At 42.3% G+C, this 24374-nt stretch overlaps 1 long non-coding RNA gene across 1 annotated transcript; it reads left to right on the forward strand.

Annotated features, from left to right (window-relative positions):
- Positions 1 to 17255: 17255 nt before the first annotated feature.
- Positions 17256 to 23303, forward strand: LOC132816820 (uncharacterized). Its single transcript, XR_009644823.1, has 3 exons — positions 17256 to 17340; positions 22545 to 22677; positions 23184 to 23303. It is a non-coding gene; the product is annotated as an uncharacterized LOC132816820 (long non-coding RNA).
- The last annotated feature ends 1071 nt before the right edge of the window (positions 23304 to 24374 follow it).

Here is a 24374-nt window from a genome sequence, read left to right on the forward strand (position 1 = left end):
CAGCACCACTCAAATCCAGACTCAGGTTTCCAAAATCTGCAGTCCTCGTTTTTACCTAGCATTTAAAAGACGTCTGGATGAATATATGAATAGGAAAGGTTTAGAGGGATATGGGCCAAATTCTTGAAAATGGGACTAGATTTATTTACGATATCTGTTCTGCATGGATGAGCTGGACTGTTTCCATGCTGTATTGCTTTACGATGCTATGACTCTCAGTCTGGCAGCATCTGTAGAGAGAAAACAGAGTTAATGTTTCAAGCTCAGTGATCCTTCTTCAGCGATTCTGAACAGTTTCTCCAACACTTTCTGTTTTGGTTTGTTTTGTATCTCCAGCACCTTCAGATCTTTGTTTTTTTTTATGTCATCAAACCTATTCAGTCAAGTCCTGTTGTTTGCATGTCATCCATTCGCATATTTGCTGATCTGTGCAAAATCTGCTGTAGGCTTCTGTGACCCACTGACAGTCTAATCTCTGCTTATCCATGGTTTTTCAAAAAAGGAAAGGTTATTTCATAAAGTAGAAATAGTGCGTAATGCATGCTTGGTCTGCCAGGTTTGCCATTTTATTCCTCACATAGGTATGTGAGGAATAAAAGGATGACTAGGGTAGAAATAGGGCCAATCAAAGACAGAAGTGGGAAGTTGAGTGTGGACCTTGTGGGGATCGGAGAGGTGCTAAACGAACATTTCTCATTGGTTTTCACTCAGGAAAGTAAGAATGTTGTGGAGGAGAAGAATGAGGTACGACTAGAAAAGATCGAGGTTAATTACGAACAGGTGTAATCAATTCTAGAAGGATTGAAAGTAGACAAGTCCCCTGATTTATCTGAGGATTCTCTGGGAAGCTAGGGAGGAGATAGCAGAGCCTTTGGCTTTGATATTTGAGTCGTCATTGTCAAAAGTTTTGTACCAGAGGACTGGAGGATTGCAAATGTTGTGCCCTTGTTCATGAAGGGCAGTAGAGATGACGCATGTAATTATCAACCAGTAAGCCGTCTGTTGTAGGAAAGGTTTTGGAAAGGATTATAAGAGATAAGATTTATAATCATCTAGCAAGCAACAATTTGATTTCAGATAGTCAACATGGGCAGGCTGTGTCTCACAAATCTCATTGAGTTTTTTTGAGAAGGTGACCAAGCATGTAGATGAAGGTAGGGCAGTAAAGCCTTTGATAAGGTTCCACATGGTAGGCTGTTGGAGAAAATGCAGAGGCATGGAATTGAGGGTGATTTAGCAGTTTGGATTAGAAACTGGATTTCTGAAAGAAGGCAACGAGTAGTGGTTGATGGAAAATATTCAGGCTGGAGTCTGGTTACTAGTGGTGTGCCACAAGGATCTGTTTTGGGACCACTGCTGTTTGTCATTTTTGTAAATGACTTAGACGCAGGCATAGTGGATGGATTAGTAAATTTGCAGACTGCATTAAAGTTGGTGGAGTAGTGGACAGTGTGGAAGAATATTACAGGTTGCAGGGGAACTTGCATAAACTGCAGAATTGGGCTGAGAGTTGGCAAGTAGAGTTCAATGCAGCTAAATGTGAGGTGATGCACTTTGGGAAGAATAACAGGAAGGCAGGGTACTGTGTCGATGGAAAGATTCTTGTTAGTGTGGATGTGCAGAGGGACCTTGGAGTCCATGTACATAGATTCCTGAAAGTTGCCACCCAGGTGGATAGTGCTGTTAAGAAGGCATATGGTATGTTCGGTTTCATTGGTAGAGGGATTGAGTTCTGGAACCGCAATATCATGCTGCAACTATACAAAACGCTGATGCAGCCACATTTGGAATATTGTGTACAGTTCTGGATGCCATATTTCTGGAAGGATGTGGGACCATTGAAAAAGGTGCAGAGGAGATTTACCAGGATGTTGCCTCTTCTGGAGGGAAGGTCTTATGAAGAAAGTCTGAGAGACTTGAACCTGTTCTCATTGGCAAGAAGAAGGCTAAGAGGCGATTGATAGAGACATACAAGATGATCAGAGGATTAGATGGGGTTGACAGTGAAAGTCTTTTTCCAAGGATGATGATGTCAGAGTGTATGAGGGGGCATAACTACAAATTGAGGAGTGATAGATTTAAGACAGATATCAGAGGCAGGTTCTTTACTCAGAGAGTGGTAAGGGCATCAACTCAGCCACATTAGGGAGATTTAAACAATCCTTAGATAAGCACATGGATGATTTTGGGATAGCGTAGCGGGACGAGCTGAGAATAGTTCACAGGTCGGCGCAACATCGAGGGCCGAAGGGCCTGTTCTATGCTGTATTGTTCTATGTTCTATTTGCTAATAGCACTGTTTTCTGGGAATGGATTTTCAACTAACAGCAGGATTTTGTTGTAAAGTCTTTTACTTAAAGTACAATCTTCACTTTGAAATAACCTCTTTGCAGTTTCCATTACTGAACCTCATGGAATTCTCCATCATTCTTTAGGTATTTGGACATGAAATACTTTACAATTAAAGTCAGATCTGTACATGTTAAAATGGATAAAACTATTGCTCAGGAGCAATCATGTTTGACATTTAATTATATAATATAAAGTATCTGCTTTAAACAATAGGCTGTGATTTTATCGATCTGAATGCCACCCACCCCTCTCCCAAGGGTGAGTTGACAGGAGTAAGATGGGAAATTGTTCAGGTAAAATGGGGAGCCATGGTGGTGGTACTGTGCACACCATATACTTGCCCCTACCCATATCCACAGGTATCTTTTACTTGCTGTAGGACTGCCAATTGGCACCACTCTCTTAAAATATCCTCAAATCCATTTCTTGTTCAGTCTGGCAATAATACTGAAGACTTGTGCTTCCCTAGCCAAGCCGTTCCAGTACAATTACAAGAATGGAACCAGTCAAAAATTGTGGCAAATAGCCCAGGTATGTCATCTATACAGAAAAGCAGGTGATAGGAGATGATAGGATAGTGGTAGAGATTTATTTTTGGACTGGATGCCTGTGATCAGTGGTGTGCTGCAAGACTCGGTGCTGGGTTCACTGCTTTTTGTCATTTGTATAAATCATTTGGATGTGAATATAGAAGGCATAGATAGTAAGTTTTCTGACGACACCAAAATTGGTGGTGTCGTGGACAGTGAAGCAGGTTACCTTAGAGAACAATAGGACCTTAACCAGATGGGCTGGTGGGCCGAGGAGTGGCATTTCCATGGTTACCAGAAAATTTAGCCAGGAGTTTAGTCAGAACATTCATTCTTCCTTTGCTGCAATTTCTTCTTCCACTTGAGCAACCTGTTGTTATATCTTCAAGTTATCAAAGTTCCTCAGAAATGTGCAGAGCAAGCATTAATTGAGGTAGTTAGGCTTTAGACTTTTTAAAAAAAGCACTTCTTCAAATGTGTGAAAAAATACAGATGTTTTATACTCTTTGAGTCTAAATTAAAATTAAACAGGGCTTTTTCCTACATTAGTCACAGAGGAAGATAAATAATATACTTTAATTAAAACCAAGAATGTCTTAATTAACAATCATGTCTAATTATATTCATGCTAACTTTTACATTTACAGTAGATTAGATTCCCTACAGTGTGGAAACAGACTCTTCAGCCCCACAAGTCCACACTGACCCTCTGAAGAGCAACCCACCCAGACCCATTCCCCTACATTCACCCCTGACTAATGCATCTAACAGTATGGGGAATTTATCATGGCCAATTCACCTAACCTGCACATCTTTGGACCGTGGGAGGAAACCGGAGCACCTGGAAGAAACCCATGCAGACACAGGGAGAATGTGCATACTCCATACAGACAGTTGCCTGAGGCAGAGAATTGAACCCAGGTCCCTAGCGCTGTGATGCAGCAGTGCTAACCACTGAATCACCCCAATATATTTTATTCTTCGGTTTAGATTAGATTCCCTTTGGCCCAACAAGTCCACAACAACCCTCCAAAGAGTAACCCCACCCAGTCCCACGTCCCTCCGACTAATGCACCTAACACTATGGGCAATTTAGCATGGTCATTTCACCTAACCTGTGCATCGTTGGACTGTGGGAGGAAACCCACAGAGACAAAGGGAGAATATACAAACGCCCCACCGACAGTTGCCCAAGGCTGGAATCGAACCTGGGACCCTGGTGCTGTGAAGCAGCAGTGCTAATCACTGACCCACCATGCTGCCCTTATTTCTCATTTATATGAACACTGTAAAGGTGATAATTATGTGCAATCCACTCAGTCCAGATTATCACAACAATTATATTTAACTGTTTATTTTTGTCAGCATTTTAACTCACAGTAATTACCTCTGATATTAATGTATTTTATATGGAAATTATATTTTGAATACTTTTATTAGATTGGAAAGGAAAGGTAAAGTTGTCTTATTGGAAAATGTTTGAAGTTGAGGTAAAAACCAAAACACTGCAGATGCTGTAAACTAGAAGCAAAATCAGAAGTTGCTGCAAAAGCTGAGGAGGTCAGGCAGCATCTGTGAAGAGAAATCAAAGTTAACGTTGCTCGTCCAGTGACCCAAAGAAAAGTTCACTGGAGCCAAAACATTAACCTTGACTTCTCTTCACGGATGCTGCCAAACCTGCTGAGCATTTGAAATTGAGGTGTTGTTTAAGAACGTTGAAAATTGTAGTTGGACTCTTATAAACTGTCAGCATACTTTCAGAAATAGAGTCATAGAGATGTACAGCATGGAAACAGACCCTTCGGCCCAACTCATCCATGCCGACTAGATATCTCAACCCAATCTAGTCCCACCTGCCAGCACACGGCTCATATCCCTCCAAACCCTTCCGATTCATATACCCATCCAAATGCCTCTTAAATGTTGCAATTGTACCAGCCTCCACCACATCCTCTGACAGCTCATTCCATACACATACCACCCTCTATGTGAAAAAGTTGCCCCGGAGGTCTCTTTTATATCTTTCCCCTCTCACCCCTCGAGTTCTGGACTCCCCGACCCAAGGGAAAAGACTTTGCCTATTTACCCTATCCATGCCCCTCATAATTTTTTAAACCTCTAAAACGTTACCCCTCAGCCTCCGATACTCCAGGGAAAACAGCCTCTTCCTATAGCTTATATCCTCCAACCCTGGCAACATCCTTGTAAATCTTTTCTGAACCCTTTCAAGTTTCACAACATCCTTCTGGTAGGAAGGAGACCAGAATTGCATGCAATATTCCAACAGTGGCTTAACCAATGTCCTGCCGCAATATGACTTCCCAACTCCTGTACTCAATACTCTGACCAATAAAGGAAAGCATACTAAACGCCTTCTTCATTATCCTATCTACCTGTGACTCCACTTTCAAGGAGCTATGAACGTGCACTCCAAGGTCTCTTTGTTCAACAACACTCCCTCGGACCTTACCATTAAGTGTATAAGTCCTGCTAAGATTTGCTTTACCAAAATGCAGCATTTTGCATTTATCTGAATTAAACTCCATCTGCCACTTCTCAGCCCATTGACCCAGCTGATTAAGATCCTGTTGTAATCTGAGGTAACCCTCTTCGCTGTCCACTACACCTCCAATTTTGGTGTCATCTGCAAACTTACTAACTGTACCTCTTATGCTCGCATCCAAATCATTTTTGTAAATGACAAAAAGTAGAGGACCCAGCACCAATCCTTGTGGCACTCCACTGGTCACGGGCCTCCAGTCTGAAAAACAACCCTCCATCATCACCCTCTGTCTTCTACCTTTGAGCCAGTTCTGTATCCAAATGGCTAGTTCTCCCTGTATTCCATGACATCTAACCTTGCTAATCAGTCTCCCATGGGGAACCTTTTCAAACGCCTTACTGAAGTCCATATAGATCACATCACCCGTTCTGCCTTCATAAATCCTCTTTGTTACTTCCTCAAAAAACTCAATCAAGTTTGTGAGACATGATTTCCCGTACACAAAGCCATGTTGACTATCCCTAATCAGTCCTTACCTTTCCAAATACATGTATATCCTGTCCTTCAGGATTCCCTCCAACAACTTGCCCACCACCGATGTCAGGCTCACTGGTCTATAGTTCCCTGGCTTCTCCTTACCACCCTTCTTAAACAGTGGCACCACATTTGCCAACCTCCAGTCTTCCAGCACCTCACCTGTGACTATCGATGATACAAATATCTCAGCAAGAGGCCCAGCAATCACTTCTCTAGCTTCCCACAGAGTTCTAGGATACACCTGATCAGGTCCAGGGGATTTATCCAGTTTTATGCATTTCAAGACATCCAGCACTTCCTCGTCTGTAATATGGACATTTTGCAACATGTCACCAACTATTTCCCTACAGTCTATACCTTCCATATCCTTTTCCACAGTAAATACTGATGCAAAATACTCATTTAGTATCTCCCCCATTTTCTGCAGCCCCACACAAAGGCCACCTTGCTGATCTTTGAGGGGTCCTATTCTCTCCTTAGATACCCTTTTGTCCTTAATGTATTTGTAAAAACTCTGGATTCTCCTTAATTCTATTTGCTAAAGCTATCTCATGTCCCCTGATTTCCCTCTTAAGTATACTCCTACTTCCTGTATACTCTTCTGAGGATTCACTCGATCTATCCTGTCTATACCTTACATATTCTTCTTTCTTTTTCTTAACCAATGACAAATCCTCTGGAGAATTAGTAGAAAAATGCATTTTATTCATGATGTAAACCTTGCTTACAATTAGAATATATTCTATTCTGTGTTTGCAGAGATTTTAGCAGGTAAGGTGTTGAGTCTACTACATTTGGCCTCAATGCTCCTGAGTTATAAATGAGATAAGCTATTCAGTGATTCCGCTTTGAATGCTATTGGTGAGTGTATTGAGATATATGTATCCACAGTCAGACTGGATCAAGACAGCATCAGGTTCAGATATGATATATATATTATATATATATATATACACACACACAAGAAAAGAGGGCACTATTTTGAAACTCATAAAACTGAATCCCAGCCACTGTGTGAGAGGAGAGGGATAAGGGGAATAAATAGGGAATTTGAAAAATACTCTAGAATTAGAAATATAAAGTGCTAAATATATAAAATATTATCCTGAGAAGACTCAACACTAAACTATGTGCATCAGGAATCCATATGCAGAATTCAATCTTGCAATGAGCTCTGGCCTGAAAACGCTAAATACTTCATTGACTTGTAATTTTATTTTTATTTATTTGTTCATGGGGTGTGGCCTTTCCTTACTGCTTTTGAACTGAATGGCTTGCTCAGCCAGTTAAGAATGTTGTAGGTGTGGAGACATATGTTCTTAGCTTAACATATTACCCAGCCAACAATGCCTTTTTGAACAGTGGCTGATTTTGTTTTTTTACAGAAATACATTTAATGACTTTAATGTTTTCTTTATTTAGCTGTATTAGGGTATTTTTCAATTGCCAGTTGTGCGACTGCAAGTTATCTTTGTAAAGTTTATTCTGGCAAAAAGTACCATTTTACTCAATATCCACCACGTTTGAAATAAGGACTCGAATTACTATTATTGTTTCATTTTTATGAACCTCATTATGTACTGGGTTACAATAACTTGTAAAAAGCCTAATATTTCTGTTCAGCAAACTGAAATGGCAATGATCACCAATGGTTCAATACAATGGAAACTGAACAGCTTCTCTGCTGAAGTAGCGAATGGGTTCACCAATATTGCAACTCAGGAGGAAAGGATAAAAATCCATCCTTAAAGTGATATAAGTGATACATCTTTCCTCCAGTTTGCTGTTTGTGTAACAGCATATTGCCCTTCAGTTAACATACTGACCAAGAGGTCAGATGCTTTCTAAAGTAAGGTATGGCACAGTGGCTCAGTGGTTAGCACTGCTGCCTCACAGCGCTAGGGACCCAGGTTTGATTCCTGTCTGTGTGGAGTTTGCACATTCTCCCTGTGTCTGCGTGGGTTTGCTCCGGTTTCCTCCCACAGTCCAAAAATGTGCAGGTTAGGTGAATTGGCCATGCTAAATTGTCCACAGTGATAGGTATGTTAGTTGGGGTAAATATAGGCTAGGGTCTGGGTGGGATACTCTTTGGAGGGTCGATATGGACTAGTTAGGCCAAAGAGCCTGTCTCTGTACTGTAGGGAATCTAATCTAATAATTTGTGATAGAGTCATAGAGTCATAGAGATATACAGCATGGAAACAGACGCTTCGGTCCAACCCGCCCATGATGGACAGTCTGTGAACCATTTGGTTAACATGCAGCCAACATTTCTCAAATTATCCAACGAATATTTTTAATCTCACTTAATCCATTAATTTACATGGGCTGACTCCAGTGCTGTAGGATGTTAAATCCACATCTGCTGAATAAATTAACATCCACTTTCAGCTGCATTTAGACAAGTATCTGCTTTTTGTTTCAAAAGTCGGACAGATTTTTACTGACTACGTTGACTTCTCTAACCAAATTCAAAACATTGGTACAGTGGCATTTTGGTATTAGAAGTCAATTTCTGCACAGGAACTCTGCAAATTCTTCTGTTCTGCTTCCATAAAAAATGTTGTTTGGTCTGTCATTGGGGCTGGAGGATAAGGACCTGCAGTTGCTAGGAGCAACAAGGGAGGGGGGTGTGGGAGAGCAGCCAGGGAGTGTTCCAACTTGTTTGTCTAAAGGCACAGCAATCCTTACTTGCAATCAACTGAAGAATCATATGTCTTGCAGCAGCCTACCAACTGATCAAGGCGAAAGTATATATTCCTCTTTAGCCTCATTCATTGCTTCTGGGGTTGGAGCATATGCCCTGAATATCATGGGGTACTCCTTCTGGGTTAGGGTGAGCATTGTGGCTCTGGGAGAAGCGTTTATTCCACTGGGTGGGTGAGTAGCTTACTAAGATAGATAATTAGTTTGCTTTTTATTATGAAATTGTGGAGTCAGTGTTCTTCCGCAGTGTTACACTTCCAGAAGAATGTCTATCTGCCACCTTATTCTTTGATTGGACCCTCTCCTGCCAGCCTGCTCTATCTCTCAGGGCAGTGAAGTCCATGTCATAATGTTGGAGTAACCTATATCTTTGATGTTCAGGTCTGTCACTGCTGGTGTTCTTCAAGAGGATCCTGGTATTTCAGGTCCCAAACTTTGTTTTGACAGGGTGGAAGATGCCTATGCATGGGATCTTTTGGTCTGGGGTGACCACTGCACACCACATTATAATCTCGTAGACCTTCCCTCCTCTCCCACGCTACTCTAACTCTAGCTTTCTCTTTTCTACTCTGTCCTCTCTCACTCTTCTATCTGACCAGGTTCTACTCTCTCCTCACTAAAAGGAGACAAGCTGATTCTCCTGGGTCATTTCAATGCCAGAGGGAGGGACAACATTGGCAAGGAAGGTACGCACCATTGGCAAGGAAGGCAAACACCAACAGAATCATCCTCCTGATGAAATGCCCAAATCACGGTCCAGTCATAACAAACACCCAAATTTCATCAGCGAGGCAAAGAAAAGCCCTCATGTCAACACCCTCTTTCTGAATATTGGCACTATATCATCACCTGATTAAGGAACACAGGGATGTTCCAAGCATGACAGGATCTGATGATTGCTGGACTGCCCCTCCACTTGCCTGGTCCAAAAGTGGCAGTGGCAGCTGAAACGTTGCCTTTGTATATTCAATGTCAACAAACCCATGGACTCTGCAAAGACAGATGAACTTAGTCAGTTCCTCACAGATGCTGTTCAACTCAAGGGAACCACAGAATGCCCACAGCATCTGGTCTGCTCTAAAATTCATTATAAGCAGCACATGTGAGGAAGCTCTAGCTTTCTCTCTGAAGAACCACTGAAATGTTTACATCATCAGAAATACATTTTCAGCAGGTTAGTTAGTGCTAGCTATGAGGATATCGGTGAATTATGCATGTCAGTCTGTGGCATTGATATAAATAAAGCAGAGCAAGAAGCAGAAGAAATATGAATGAGTCCTGAAAAAGAGTCATTCCAGACTGAAAATGTTAACTGTGTTTTCTCTCCACGGGTGCTGCCAGACCTGCTGAGTTTCTCCAGCATTCTCTGTACTTGTTTCAGATTCCCAGCATCTGTGTACTTGGCTTTTACTTAAGCAAAAGAAATTCCGACTATCAGCATCACTGATTTACTTAGTGCTTGACATATACTTGAGAATACTACTTTAAATCTCAAAAACCTGAAAACTTCTGGATGTAGAAAACAAGTTGAATCTTAAAAGAAATACAACAAGATTACTGTTCTGGCATCTTCTTCAAATTGTAATAAATTTATGGTGTATTTATTTACTACATTATTGTCATCAGTATTTACTTCAGAGAGATAAATATATCTCTAATTATTGGAATTGTTTGTCACTGGTTTTGCAACTGTTATTTGATTGGACAGTTCTGCTATGGTGCTATCCAGCTTTAAATACTTGGATCAAATTGTTTATGCTTGTTAACCTTTTGTGGTAATGGCTTAAATTCTTAGAGTCAAATTTAGTTCTCATTTTGCAGCCAAGAAAGTCAAAATTAAGGAATGGCATGCAGGTTTGGAAGAGGTTGTTTTTTTAAACACCTAAATGCTTCAGTAGACATCATTAGGAGAAGGAATACAGTGCACTTGGTCAAGTCATTAACCTAGTGCTATGTAGACACATTGCATGCATGTGGAATAGCATTCATGAAAGCAAACGTCCAACACTTTGAGCAATGCTGCTGGTAGTTGATTATCTTAAAAACATCACTTTGTATTTAACAATTCAAATGGGAAAATCATTAGATTACATGACAAACAAAATTAACAACAGGACAGGTTTGGCTAAAATACATTTACAAAGTGCTGCATTTCTCCAGACTGAAAGGGCTGTGCATGGGCCTCAATGAAACAGAATGCTGTGGTGGGTTTATTGTACCAGTGTCTTGTCAAGATAGGGAGCCTTGTGAATTTATGTCCTTCTTGTACCTCATTCTTGACTTGTTGCAGCAGTACTTTGTCTCAAATGTGTATGCCTTTTGCCAATAGCACTATTGAGCAACTTGGATCATAAAACCTACAATTATTCTAACGACTCACTCTGGGTCAAACTGTAAATTAGTTTTGCAAACATTAGAAACTTTGTCTTAACATGCCTGGTCATTATATATTCCTTGTCTCCCTGTAGAACTTTCCTTGTGGAGTTGGGCAGATCTGTAATCTAGCTAATAATTATGATTGTTCTGGCCTATCCATTTCTCCCAGTAAGCAAGCTTCTATTTATCTTCTCTTTTTGGAATTAGGATGAACTGTTCATTCTTTCAAACTAGTAGTTACTTATTCATACATCCCAAAAAGTCACATTTCTCAGGTAGACCCATCAGTCTACAATCATCAGAACCCTGATGAAGGGCTTTTGCCTGAAATGTCAATTTTCCTGTTCCTCAGATGCTGCCTGATCTGTTGTGTTTTTCCAGCACCACACTCTCAACTCTAATCTCCAACATCTGCAGTACTCACTTTTGCCATCAGTCTATACACTGAAATATGATTTAAAGATTGAAATATTGGACATCACGTTGTCCCAGGATAAACTATGAGACATTTCCTTGCAACTCTGTTCAACTGTCCATTGAAATTGGGAAGAAATATTCAGACTCAGTATGGCTTAAATATGACTTTGTTGGATAGCAACATTCTATATTTCTTTTAATCTTTAGGTGTTAATTCTGACTATGGGTCAGTTTTTCAACCCTGGGTTGGATAGCATGAGTCAGAGAAATTCAGACAAACTTCCCAACTCTTTGCATCTGCCCCAGAGAAAAGTGTAGAAGTGCAGAAAGTGGTTCAGACACTGCTGAGGGTCCTGTCAGCCACCATGAGGGGAAGTCCTCAGCTGAGAAAAAAGAACATGTCAGAGTCACACTGTGGAAGGAAGCATCATTGAATCGGGGGTGACTGAGCTACAGAATCTGGGAGAATGGAATAGAACCCACTTGAACAACTTCTGCCCATATTCATTTCCCTCCCGGACAATGATAGGGTTCCCCTTGTTGTAATTGTAATGAGGTCAGCCAGGAAAACCTCATAGAATATGCATTCCCTGATTGGAGCTGTTCATCAGATCTGATCAGAGAGCCCTGCTTGACAGCTGAGAACACTTTCTTCATGCCGGCATTATCCTTATCGCACTTTGCTTGGTACTGTTTCTCCTGGTAGTGGAAATATTGAATAAAGTTTTTTTTGCACATAGCATATTTTTACTGAGTCATTGAACATACACACACACACACACACACACACACACACACACACACACACACACACCACGGGTGATGTGGGGGAAAAATAAACACTACTGTTGTGAAATGGTAGTGTGGGGGATAAAAAGAAGAAAAAAAATGAACAGGAGATTCTGAATCTCCTCATTTAAAAGAAAAAACAAGAAAGAACAATGGTGTCAGACATCCTGTTCACTCTGAGAGCTGGCTCTGAGGGAACTGGATCAGTGTCAAGGACACTCCATGTGCAAGTAAAGGACAACTTGGCCACAGGATGCCAGCTTCTGAGCAGTTCTTTCACCCTTTGTCCTCACTCTCCCATCGCGCTCCCCCCACCCCCGACTGACCTCTGCTTTCATCCTCCACTTTTATTCTGCTGCAACCAAACACATCTGCCTCTTCTCTCCTTTGTCCACTTTCCACAGGGACCACTCCTTCCGTGACACTCTGTTCTACTCTTCCATCGCTCCTAACAACTCTTCACCCATCCCATGGCACCTTCCAATTGAATTGCAGAAGGTGTACACCTGCCCATTATTCACCTCCTCTTTCCTCCCTGTCCAAAGTCTGAAATATAATCTCTGATTTACTTGTACATTTTTTAGTCTACTCCACCATATTGCCTTCATGTTAGCAAAACCAATGCAGAAGGGTGACCACTTGCAGAACATCTTCTCTCTCTCTCTCTGTAATTATAACCAGAACCTTTCAGTCATTTGCCGCAAGAGAGTACCAATTGGCTCTCATCCTAGCCTGCTACAGTATTCCAGTGAAGTCCAAAATAAGTTGTTGGAACAGCATTTCATTTTCCACTTTGACCCATTACAAGTTCAGTATTCAATGTTGTGTTCAACAACTCAAGACCATGATTAGTATCTTCCAATTTGATTATATCCACTTTCCCAACCACACACCTCCTTGCCTTATTTGTTAGAGTACTGTATACTCTTGGCAGAGCTGCCCTACTTACTGCTAATAATACAAACCATTAACACATTCTCTTCATCGATATCACTCCTGTATTACCATTTGTGTTGGCATTTTCATTTTCTCTGGGCACCCATACCATCTGTTTCATTCATTCCTACTTCACCTTTGTTAGCAACTTTAAAACCATTGTTTTTCTGCCTTTTCCAGTTTCAAAGAAGAATCATATAGGACTCAAAGCAATCACTGTTTCTCTCTCCACAGATGCTGCAAGTTTCTCCAGCACTAACTGTTTTTATCTGAGGAAAACTATCCCTCTAATCCTGCTGTCTTCCCACTCTATTTCATTTTTAGCCTGCCATTTTGACCAGTCAAACTGCAGAAAGGGTTGGGGTCCGTCTTTAAGTTTACAGGTTAGATCCAATGATGTAACTGAATGACGAGCTACAGTTTTAGTTGGAGGCCAGAATGGGGATTGGGGGGAGTGGGGATGCAAATGTTCTGGTCAGGATCAACTGGGATCGAGGTTGTTGATCAGGAAGAGACCAGCAGGAAATTAATCATATACAATTTAACATTTCATCCTCTTGAGCTAAGAGAAACAGGGATGTGCATTTCCAGGTAGCACCAGAAAGCCATTTTTTCCAGTAGACCTGTATTACAAGTTTTGATCAAGATTACTCCTGTCCTCAGGCAGCCAAGGACCTGTGCCTGAAGATGCTGACATGAGGAAGAAAAGAAATTGATTCTGTTGAGAACCTAAAAATTCATGGCCTGCTTAATTAACTTTGGGCACAAAACGGTACAGCACAGTACAGGCCCTTCAGCTCTTGATATTGTGCCGACCTTTTATCTTACTCTAAGATCAGGCTAACCTACACACCCTTTATTGTAGTATCTTCCATGTGCTGATCAAAGAGTTGCTTAAATGTCTCTAATATATCTAACTCTATTACCACTGCTAGCAGAGCATTCCATGCACCCATCAATCTCTGTGTAAATAACCTACCTCTGACATCTCCCTTAAGCCTTCCTCCAGTCACCTTAAAATTATTCCCCCTCATGATAGACATTTCCACCATGGACAGAAGTCTCTGACCATCCATTCTATCTATGTCCATTATCATCTTGTACACCTCCATCAAATCATTTCTCATCCTCCTTCGCTCCAATGAGAAAAGCCCTAGCTTCCTCAACCATTCTTTGTAAGACATGCCCTCCATTACAAGCAGCATCCTGATAAATTTCCTCTGCACCCTCTCTAAAGTTTCCATATCTTTCCTATAATGAGGCGACCAGAACTGAACACAATATTCCAAGTATGGTCTAACCAGGGCTCTATAGAGCTGCAGCATAACCTTATGGCTCTTAAACACAATCCTCCTGCTAATGAAAGCCAACACACCTTATGCCTTTTTAGCAACCCTATCGACTTGGGTGGCAACTTTGAGGAATCATTGGACATGGACCCCAAGATCTCTCAGTTATTTCATGCTGCCAAGAATGCTGTCTTTAACCATGTAATCTGCATTCAAATTCAATCTTTTAAAGTGAATCACTTCACACTTTTCCAGGTTGAACTCCGTCTGTCACTTATCAGGGCAGTTCTACATCCTGTCAATATCCCGTTGCAACCTATAACAGTCCTCCACACTATCCACAACTCCACCAACCTTTGTGTCATCAGCAAACATAACCCACCCTTCCACTGACTCATCCAAGTGATTTATAAAAATCACAAACAGCAGAGGTCCAGAACAGATCCCTGCAGAACACCACTGGTCACCAAGCATTTAATGGAATTAGGTAAAAACAATGACTGCAGATGCTGGAAACCAGATTCTGGATTAGTGGTGCTGGAAGAGCACAGCAGTTCAGGCAGCATCCAAGGAGCAGTAACATCGACGTTTCGGGCAAAAAACCTTCATTAGGAATAAAGGCAGTGAGCCTGAAGGGTGGAGAGATAAGCTAGAGGAGGGTGGGGGTGGGGAGAAAGTAGCATAGAGTACAATAGGTGAGTGGGGGAGGGGATGGTGATAGGTCGGGGGGTGGAGGATAGGTGGAAAAGAAGATAGGCAGGTAGGACAGGTCATGGGGACAGTGCTGAGCTGGAAGTTTGTAACTGGGGTGAGGTGGGGGAAGGGGAAATGAGGAAACTGTTGAAGTCCACATTGATGCCCTGGGGTTGAAGTGTTCCGAGGCGGAAGATGAGGCGTTCTTCCTCCAGGTGTCTGGTGGTGAGGGAGCGGCAGTGAAGGAGGACCAGGACCTCTATGTCCTCGGCAGAGTGGGAGGGGGAGTTGAAATGTTGGGCCAGAGGGCGGTGTGATTTATTGGTGCGGGTGTCCCAGAGATGTTCCCTAAAGCGCTCTGCTAGAAGGCATCCAGTCTCCCTAGTGAGAGGAGACGTCATCGGGAGCAACGGATACAATAAATGATATTGGTGGATGTGCAGGTAAAACTTTGATGGATGTGGAAGGCTCCTTTAGGGCCTTGGATGGAGGGAGGAGGTGTGGGCGCAGGTTTTGCAATTCCTGTGGTGGCAGGGGAAGGTGCCAGGACGGGAGGGTGGGTTGTAGGGGGGTCGCAGACCTGACCAGGTAGTCACGGAGGGAACAGTCTTTGCGGAAGGTGGAAAGGGGTGGGGAGGGAAATATATCCCTGGTGGTGGGGTCTATTTCGAGGTGGTGGAAATGTCGGCGGATGATTTGGTTTATGCGAAGATTAGTAGGGTGGAAGGTGAGCACCAGGGGCGTTCTGTCCTTGTTATGGTTGGAGGGGTGGGGTCTGAGAGCGGAGGTGCGGGATGTGGATGGGAAGCATTGGAGGGTATCTTTAACCACGTGGGAAGGGAAATTGCGGTCTCTAAAGAAGGAGGCCATCTGGTGTGTTCTGTGGTGGAACTGGTCCTCCTGAGAGCAGATACGGCAGAGGCGGAGGAATTGGGAATATGGGATGGTATTTTTGCAGGAGGTAGGTTGGGAAGAGGTGCAATCCAGGTAGTTGTGGGGGTCGGTGGGTTTGTAAAATGGAATTAATTCATTGGCAAGTGAAGGGTAAAAATCAGAAAAATAGGGGAAGCATACTCAATAATTCAGTACATAGATTTGCAGGTTAGTGGATTGGCCATGCTAAATTGCCCCACGATGTTCAAATATGTATAGGTTAGTTGGATTAGCCATGGAAAATGCAGGATTATAGGGATAGGGGAAGAGGATGGATTTTGGTGGGATGCTGTTTGGAGGGTCAGTGTGGAATCGATGAGCCAAATGGCCTATTTCCACACTATAGGGATTCAATGATAAGTTTCAAAAAGAGACTTTTCTACTTAAAAGGAGAAATGTACAGCGTTATGGAGAAGAAGAAAAAATTGGGATCCTTATTAAGACATAAGCACAATGGGTAAATGGCCTGTTTGTGAGCTTGACCATCCTGTTCTGGTGGAATCACCCTAACTGTAGAAATCATTGAACAGATTGTTCAATATCATACAAGAGGCCTTAAGGATGTTTGTTTAACTCTACCTCTGCACTAGAAGCCCTGTGTTCAAGTCCCACTTGCTCCACAGGTCTAACTAACATATCTGACAGGTTGATTAAGAAAATATCTATGCGAAAGGCCTAATATCTAAAAGGGATGGTCAAATAGGGGTCCTAATCCCACACTATGGTGGAGAAGTCACCTGACAAGAATTTTGCTGGAATTGACCAATTAGTGACCAGCAAGCAGGCTTGTCATCCAATTAAGAACTTACCGTGCTCTTGAAACTCAATAGTCAATAGGAGGCCTGACAGCACAGAAGAAGCTGCAGCCCTGCTGTTACAGGTAAGGCAGAGAGAGGGCGCCTCTGTCTTGAGGTAGTTTCTCAGCAACTTCAAAAGCTTTTGAACTACATAGTCAAATAGATTTCTTTTATCTTTTCTGTTGCTGATAATCTTCCACCAATTCAAAGAATTGAGACAATGTGGATTTCAATTAATCATTTTCCTTCATCATTTTTTTCCACAAAATCCAATTCGAAACATTGTTTGAAGGTTTTCGTGTAGGGAGTGGTAACATTGAGTTAAACTGTTTATGGTTACACCCTGATGATTTTGCTCTAGGAAGAGCAGTTCTTGTCTGACAAAGGTCCGTGATGTTTCAGGCAGCTTTCTTTCGTGTGACTGGAAGAGAATCCTGCCAAAATGTTCAAACCTACCAGTTCTTCTAAGAAACATTCTTAAGGTATACATATAATTTTCAGGCCATGTTTTGCATAGTGTAACTGTAAAATTCCAAAAGGCCAATACATTTTATGTTGGTTTACTTTGTCTTTATCAGTTTCCTGTATTTACCCGATACATGACCTCATTTAAAAAGTTACTTTCCCTGGATTTGGCTTCTTTCTTATTGAGCATTTTGTGATGGGGTTCATGCATAAATCAGAGACCTGATTGAAAAGGCAGTCAGAAACTTTTCTCAAAAACACTTGATGTGCTTGGACTCAGTTTGTTATAATGGTTACACATTACCATGCACTTCAAATGCTCTTTGTGGTGCACTTTATAGGTAAAAGCAGCTCATAAAAGTGCACTGCTGTTCCACAACATGGAAAAGATATGTATTATGGTGAATTCTGCCATCAACCAGTGAGAAAAAAAATATCAAAAGCCTTTCGGAGCACTTAGCTCCAGAGGAAAATACAGTTACATTACAGCTTTCAAAAATATATATATTTGATTATTTTTGGTAACATATTAAATCTGTAACAGCAATCTGTAAATCTTGAGAGCCTTTTCCAAAAGCATAATAGAAAAGGTAGCATTTATCACAGTCTGAGAGCTATCCTCAAAAGCAGATTTTTTTTTTGCCTCCATTATGTGTGATATGGTTTGTATTAAGTATCATGGTCAAGATGTCAGTATACTTTTAAGAGATACACTCATAACATCATTACTGGTCTGCTGTGCTGGTCCATGCAACTACTGAGAGAGATAGGACAACCAACAGCCTGATTGATTTCTGTGCTGCCACTGCTATCTCAGAGACTATTGGAAGACAGGCTACATTAAACTCTGGGACAGCAGTGGAAAAAATCAATAATGCCACTTTTGTACAGTACTAAGGGATGTTACCTGTCTTCCAGCTCTCACTATTTTAAATTTCTGCAGCTCGACTCTTTGCCAGACTCCTCTTGCTCAGTGCTGTTACAAACAATCCACTGCAGGACTGCCTACATTTCTGTTGTCAGCAGTGCTGGCTGGCTATTCCCCTAGATGCCTGACCAGGATCTCACTTCACCTGGTGAATAATTCTCTGACAGGGTGTCTTGGGAACAGGCCAATGGTGAAAGTTCAGTCCTTTAAGAAAAGGAGTGCAGAAAAGTAAGATATTGGGGGTGCAAAGAGTAATTATAACAGATTTAGTTTGTTACCCTTTTGACCCCAAAGAAAAATGAAGAAATTATGTGGGAAAGCGATGTCCTTTTGAGTGTCATGGTAAAAGCAATGCCATGCAAATCTGATCCAACTGACTTCAAATTTATACACTAGTTTAAATATTTCACCTCCTTTTTGATTTGACACCATGCCAATGTGACTGCTCCCTTCTGAATTAGGAATATATCCCTTTCCTGTTTCACACCTGAATCTGCATTCAACACACTCAGCATTACCAATTCCATCAGTTAAGGCAATGATCTGATATACAGGCCATACATCTGTGCAGCAACGTTTTTTCTTGTTTCATAGTTTAATTCTGTTGCTACCTTCGTACCCCTTTTTATCTTTCAGTCTTCTGGACTTAAATGCTCAGGAAAAGTCAGGAGTGACTGAAAGTTTTAGAAATATACTTGTGTATATATATCGCTTTTTTCAACATAGTTAGTATATTTGTGCAGTTGTACCGAATAGTTTTGAAGGTTCAGGTGTTACATGTTGGGGCAGTACAGTGGTTCACTACTGCCTCACAGCACCAAGGACCTGGGTTTGATTCCACCTTCGGGTGACTGTGTGAAGTTTGCATATTCTCCCCATGTCTGCATGGGTTTCTTTTGGGTGCTCCAGTTTTCTCCCAAAGTCCAAATATGTACAGGTTAGGTGGATTAGCCATAGTGTCTGGAGGTGTACAGGCTAGGTGGATTAGCCATGAGAAGTGCAGGTTTACAGGGACAGAGTGTGGAGGGGGTGGTCGGAAAGGGATGCCCTTCAGAGAGTTGGTAGGGAGTGGATGGAGAAAGTGAGGACTGAAGATCCTGGAGATCAGAGTCACGCGTGGGGTGCTAGAAAAGCACAACAGGTCAGTCAGCATCCGAGGAGCAGGAGAATCAACGTTTCAGGCAAGAGTCCTTTATCAGAAATTAGGCTTGTGAGCCGAGAGAGTGGAGAGATAAACAGGAGAGGGCTAGGGCTGGGGGGAGGGGTAGCTGAGAGTGCTGAGTGTATGAAGGTGGGGGTAATGGTGATAGATTGGAGAGGATGGTAGAACAGATGGGTGGGAAGGAAGATGGACAGGTAAGACAGGTCATGAGGGCGGTGCCGAGTTGGAAGGTTGGAACTGGGATAAGGTGGGGGGAAGGGAAATGAGGAAACTGGTGAAAGCCACATTGATGCCATATGGTTGAAGGGTCCCAAGGTGGAAGATGAGGTGTTCGTCTTCCAGGCTTTGGGTGGTGAGGGTGTGGTGATGGATGAGGCCCGGGACCTGCATGACCTTAGCGGAGTTGTGGGTTGAGTTGAAGTGTTCGGCCACAGGGCGGTGGAGTCAGTTGGTATGGGTGTCCCGGAGATGTTCTCTGAAGCGCTCTGTAAGTAGCCCTCCTGTCTCCCCAATGTAGAGGAGACCAACATTGGGAGTAATGAATACAGTAAGTGATGCATGGAAGTGCAGGTAAATCTATGATAGATGTGGAAGGCTTGTTTGGGGCCTTGGATAGACGTGGGCAGGGGGAAGAGATGTGGGTGCTGGTTTTACAATTCCTGTGGTTGCTGGGGAAGGTGCCGAGAGGGGAGGGTGAGTTGGTGGGGGAAGTGGATCTGACAAGACAGTTGCGGAGGGAATGGTCATTACGGAAAGCGGATAGGGGTGGGGAGGCAAATATAACCCTGGGTAGTGGGGTCTGTTTGTAAGTGGCAGAAATGGTGGAGGATGATATGATGTATACAGAGCTTGATGAGGTGGAAGGTGACGAATAACAGAGTTCTGTCCTTGATGGGCCAAACTGTAGGGATTCTATGAAACATTATATGTTTGATGAGAGGTAGAGATAACCCTATTTGCACCATTGCATGATTGATTCTGAAGTGACTAAGTCATTCAGTTGCCCATATCTGGGGCAGTGTTGTTCACATTTTGGTTGGAAGTATGCTTAGGTTTGTTAAGATTTGGAGATGCCGGTGTTGGACTGGGGTGTACAAAATTAAAAATCACACAACACCAGGTTATAGTCCAACAGTTTTAATTGGAAGCACACTAGCTTTCGGAGCGTCGCTCCTTCATCAAGTGGTAGTGGAGGGCTCAATCCTAACACATCAGAATTTATAGCAAACATTTACAGTGTGATGTAACTGAAATTATACATTGAAAATTTGATTGTCTGTTAAGCCTTTCATCTGTTAGAATACCATGATAGTTTCACTTCTTTCATGTGTACTTCACAAAACCTTTTTTAAAAAAGTTGCATTCTGAGGTTAGCTGTTAACAATGGTGATAGCTAGACAATATGTTGAAGGTGTTGGCCCCCTGTGTTTTCTGTCTATGCCATTGATTGATTCTAATCTAAAAAGTGAGATAACGGAGTTTTACATAAGTTCATGCAGTTTTTGAGTTCAGAGTTCTACATGAATGCATGCAGTTTTTGAGCAAAGTACAATGTAACCCTTAAAGTACAAATTCACCCCACAAAATATATGTATGCATGTGGGTCTTTGTCTGTCTGTGTCAGTGTGTGTGTGTCAGTGTGTGTGTGTCAGTGTGTGTGTGTCAGTGTGTGTGTGTGTGTGTGTGTGTGTGTGTGTAGTGAGTGCAGAGTGTCTTATGTCTGTGAGGGGGTGCTGCAAGGCGTGTCAGAGTGTGGACATAGATACCACCATTACGCGTGGGGACAACTCCCACCTTGTACATGGCAGGTACTCATGTGACTCAGCCAACGGTGTCTATCTTACACGTTGCAGGCAAGGATGCCTGGAGGCATGGTACATTGGGGAAACCGAGCAAAGGCTACGACAACGGATAAATGGGCACAGCAAAACAATCAACAGACAGGAGTGTTCCCTCCCAGTTGGGGAACACTTCAGTGATCCAGGACATTTGACCTCGGACCTTCAGGTGACCATCCTCCAAGGTGGATTTCGGGACAGGCAGCAGTGAAAACTGGTCGAGCAGAGGCTGATAGCTAAGTTCGGTACCCATAGGGAGGGTCTCAACCGGGACCTTGGGTTCATGTCACATTACAGGTGACCACCATTGCACTATACACACACACAGATATTCCTACACACACACACACACACACACACACACACACACACACACACACACACACACACACACACACACACACACACACACACACACTCCTATACACACATACACACGGACACACGCACACACAGACACACGCGTACACCCTTACAGACACACACACACACACTCGTACATGCACCCCCTCACAGACTTAAGACACTCTGCACTCAATACACACACGCACACGCACACACACACACACACACACACACACTTTCTCACACTCACAACCCCACCCCAGACAGACAGACACACACAGACAGATAAAGACCCACATATACACATATATTTTGTGGGGTGAATTTGTACTTGCAGGGTTACATTGTACTTTGTTCAAAAACTGCATGCATTCATGTAGAACTCTGAGCTCAAAAACTGCATGAATTTATGTAAAACTCCGTTATCTCACTTTTTAGATTAGAATCAATCTAAACATCATGGCATAGACAGAGAACACAGGGGGCCAACATATTGTCTAGCTATCACCATTGTTAACAGCTAACCCGAGAAGGTTTTGTGATTTACACATGAAAGAAGTGAAACTATCATGGTATTCTAACAGATGAAAGGCTCAACAGATAATCAATTTTTCAATGTATAATTTCAGTTACGTCACACTGTAAATTTTTGCTATAAATTCTGTGTGTTAGGATTGAGCCCTCCACTACCACCTGATGAAGGAGCGACGCTCCGAAAGCTAGTGTGCTTCCAATTAAACCTGTTGGACTATAACTTGGTGTTGTGTGATTTTTAACTAGGTTTGTTAAGGGCTCATAATGGTTGATTATCATCAAAATATCTTCTTTGAAGCAAATTCTGTTTTACTTAACATTTACCCTAGCATGTGAAATATATATAAGAACAGTGGGTTTTGAATAAAGGTCACAGATCTGAAATGTTACCACTGCTTTCTTTTCTCTCTACAGATGGTGTCCCACCTGCTGAATATTTGCAGCATTTTGCCTTTTGTATATGATTATTCCTACGGTGTATTACTTTGAATCCGGTTAATGAGTCAAGTTTCAATTAAAGATCTTTAAATGTTTTAATTTTATGCAGGTAAATAAAGTGACCACAATAAATTAGGCAAATGAATGGGTTAACTGGATGGGCAGGAATGGGAAGTATACAAAAATTATTTGTTAGGATAAAAAAATGTGCGTACGTCTAAAGTGCCACTTGAGCAAACAAGGCAAAGTACATTGTCAAACGGAAAGGAAAGGTTCATATTAGTGAAATAAAACGTTAAAACCCAGAAGACTGAAATAAACAAAGAGATACAGAAGATATTAACATGAAGTGCAACAAGGAATATAACTGACAAACAATATTAAAACCAACAACAGAAAGTTTTGTAAACCTATAAAAAAGAGACTGGAGCAATATGAACTCAAAATGATTAAGGATATTAAAAGTACTGGCAGATTTAGCAGCTTGTATCCATTTTCAGAACAGGAAAAGAACAAAATTCCAGTGACATGAGAAAACTGAAAAATGAGTCAAGGGATAAAATCGGGAAATTGACCTTCCTGCTGACTAATCACTTCCTATGACCTTTTCTACAGAGCCTGGGGGAGGCACTTGGTGGCCAACATGATCCAACTGAAGAAGGAACACAGTCAACAGGCTGAATGGCCTACTCCTGTGATCAGTGGTTAGCACTGCTACCTCACAGATCCAAGGACCCAGGTTCAATTCCAGCCTCGGGCGACTGTCTGTGTGCAGCTTGCACATTCTCCCTGTGTCTGTGTGGGTTTCCTCCCTCAGTCCGAGAATGTGCAGGTTAGATGGATTAGCCATGGGAAATGAGGGGTTACGGTCTAGGTGGATTGCTCTTTGGAGGGTCATTGAGACTTGATGGACCATTAGGCCTCTTTCCACACTGTAGAAATTCTATGAACTTAATTCTGTGGGAGACGTGTCATGGTGATGGATTAGCTTAATCCTCTGCACGTCACCTCCCTCTTCTGAGCTAATTAACTCGGAAGCCCGGTATACATCGACTACATCAATACTCTTCTGTTTAGCCTGACATATTCCAGCTTTGTAAATTTCAGCCCATTTCTGCTGCCCAAATCACATCTCAATCCAAACACTGGGTATCGTTGGGGTTAGATTAGATTAGATTAGATTACTTATGCAGTGTGGAAACAGGCCCTTTGGCCCAACAAGTCCACACCGACCCGCCGAAGCGCAACCCACCCATACCCCTACGTTTACCCCTTACCTAACACTACGGACAATTTAGCATGGCCAATTCACCTGAACTGCACATCTTTGTGACTGTGGGAGGAAGCCGGAGCACCCGAAGGAAACCCACGCAGACACGGGGAGAACGTGCAAACTCCACACAGTCAGTCGCCTGAGGTGGGAATTGAACCCAGGTCTCTGGCGCTGTGAGGCAGCAGTGCTAACCACTGTGCCACTGTGCCGCCCACAGTGGTGGATGCTCTGACAATGGAGCGGAAAGCAAAAATAATCCTTCACCTCAACCATTTGGTGGATCCTGTCATGTTTTGGGCCCATCAATAGCTGATATAAAGTAGAGCCCATAGGTCTTTAGTGTCAGCAACACTGGGTCTAGCTCTGCCTAACCAAAATTTGACTTTCTAATTGAAGAATGCTTAGAACACAGATCATAGAACATTACAGTGCAATAGAAGCCCTTCGGCCCTCGATGTTCCGCCTTCCTGTGAAACCAATCTGAATCGCATCCAACTTACACTGTTCCATTATTATCCATATGTTTAGCCAAT

The sequence above is a fragment of the Hemiscyllium ocellatum genome, chromosome 6 (genome assembly GCF_020745735.1).
Source record: "Hemiscyllium ocellatum isolate sHemOce1 chromosome 6, sHemOce1.pat.X.cur, whole genome shotgun sequence".
NCBI lineage: Eukaryota > Metazoa > Chordata > Chondrichthyes > Orectolobiformes > Hemiscylliidae > Hemiscyllium > Hemiscyllium ocellatum.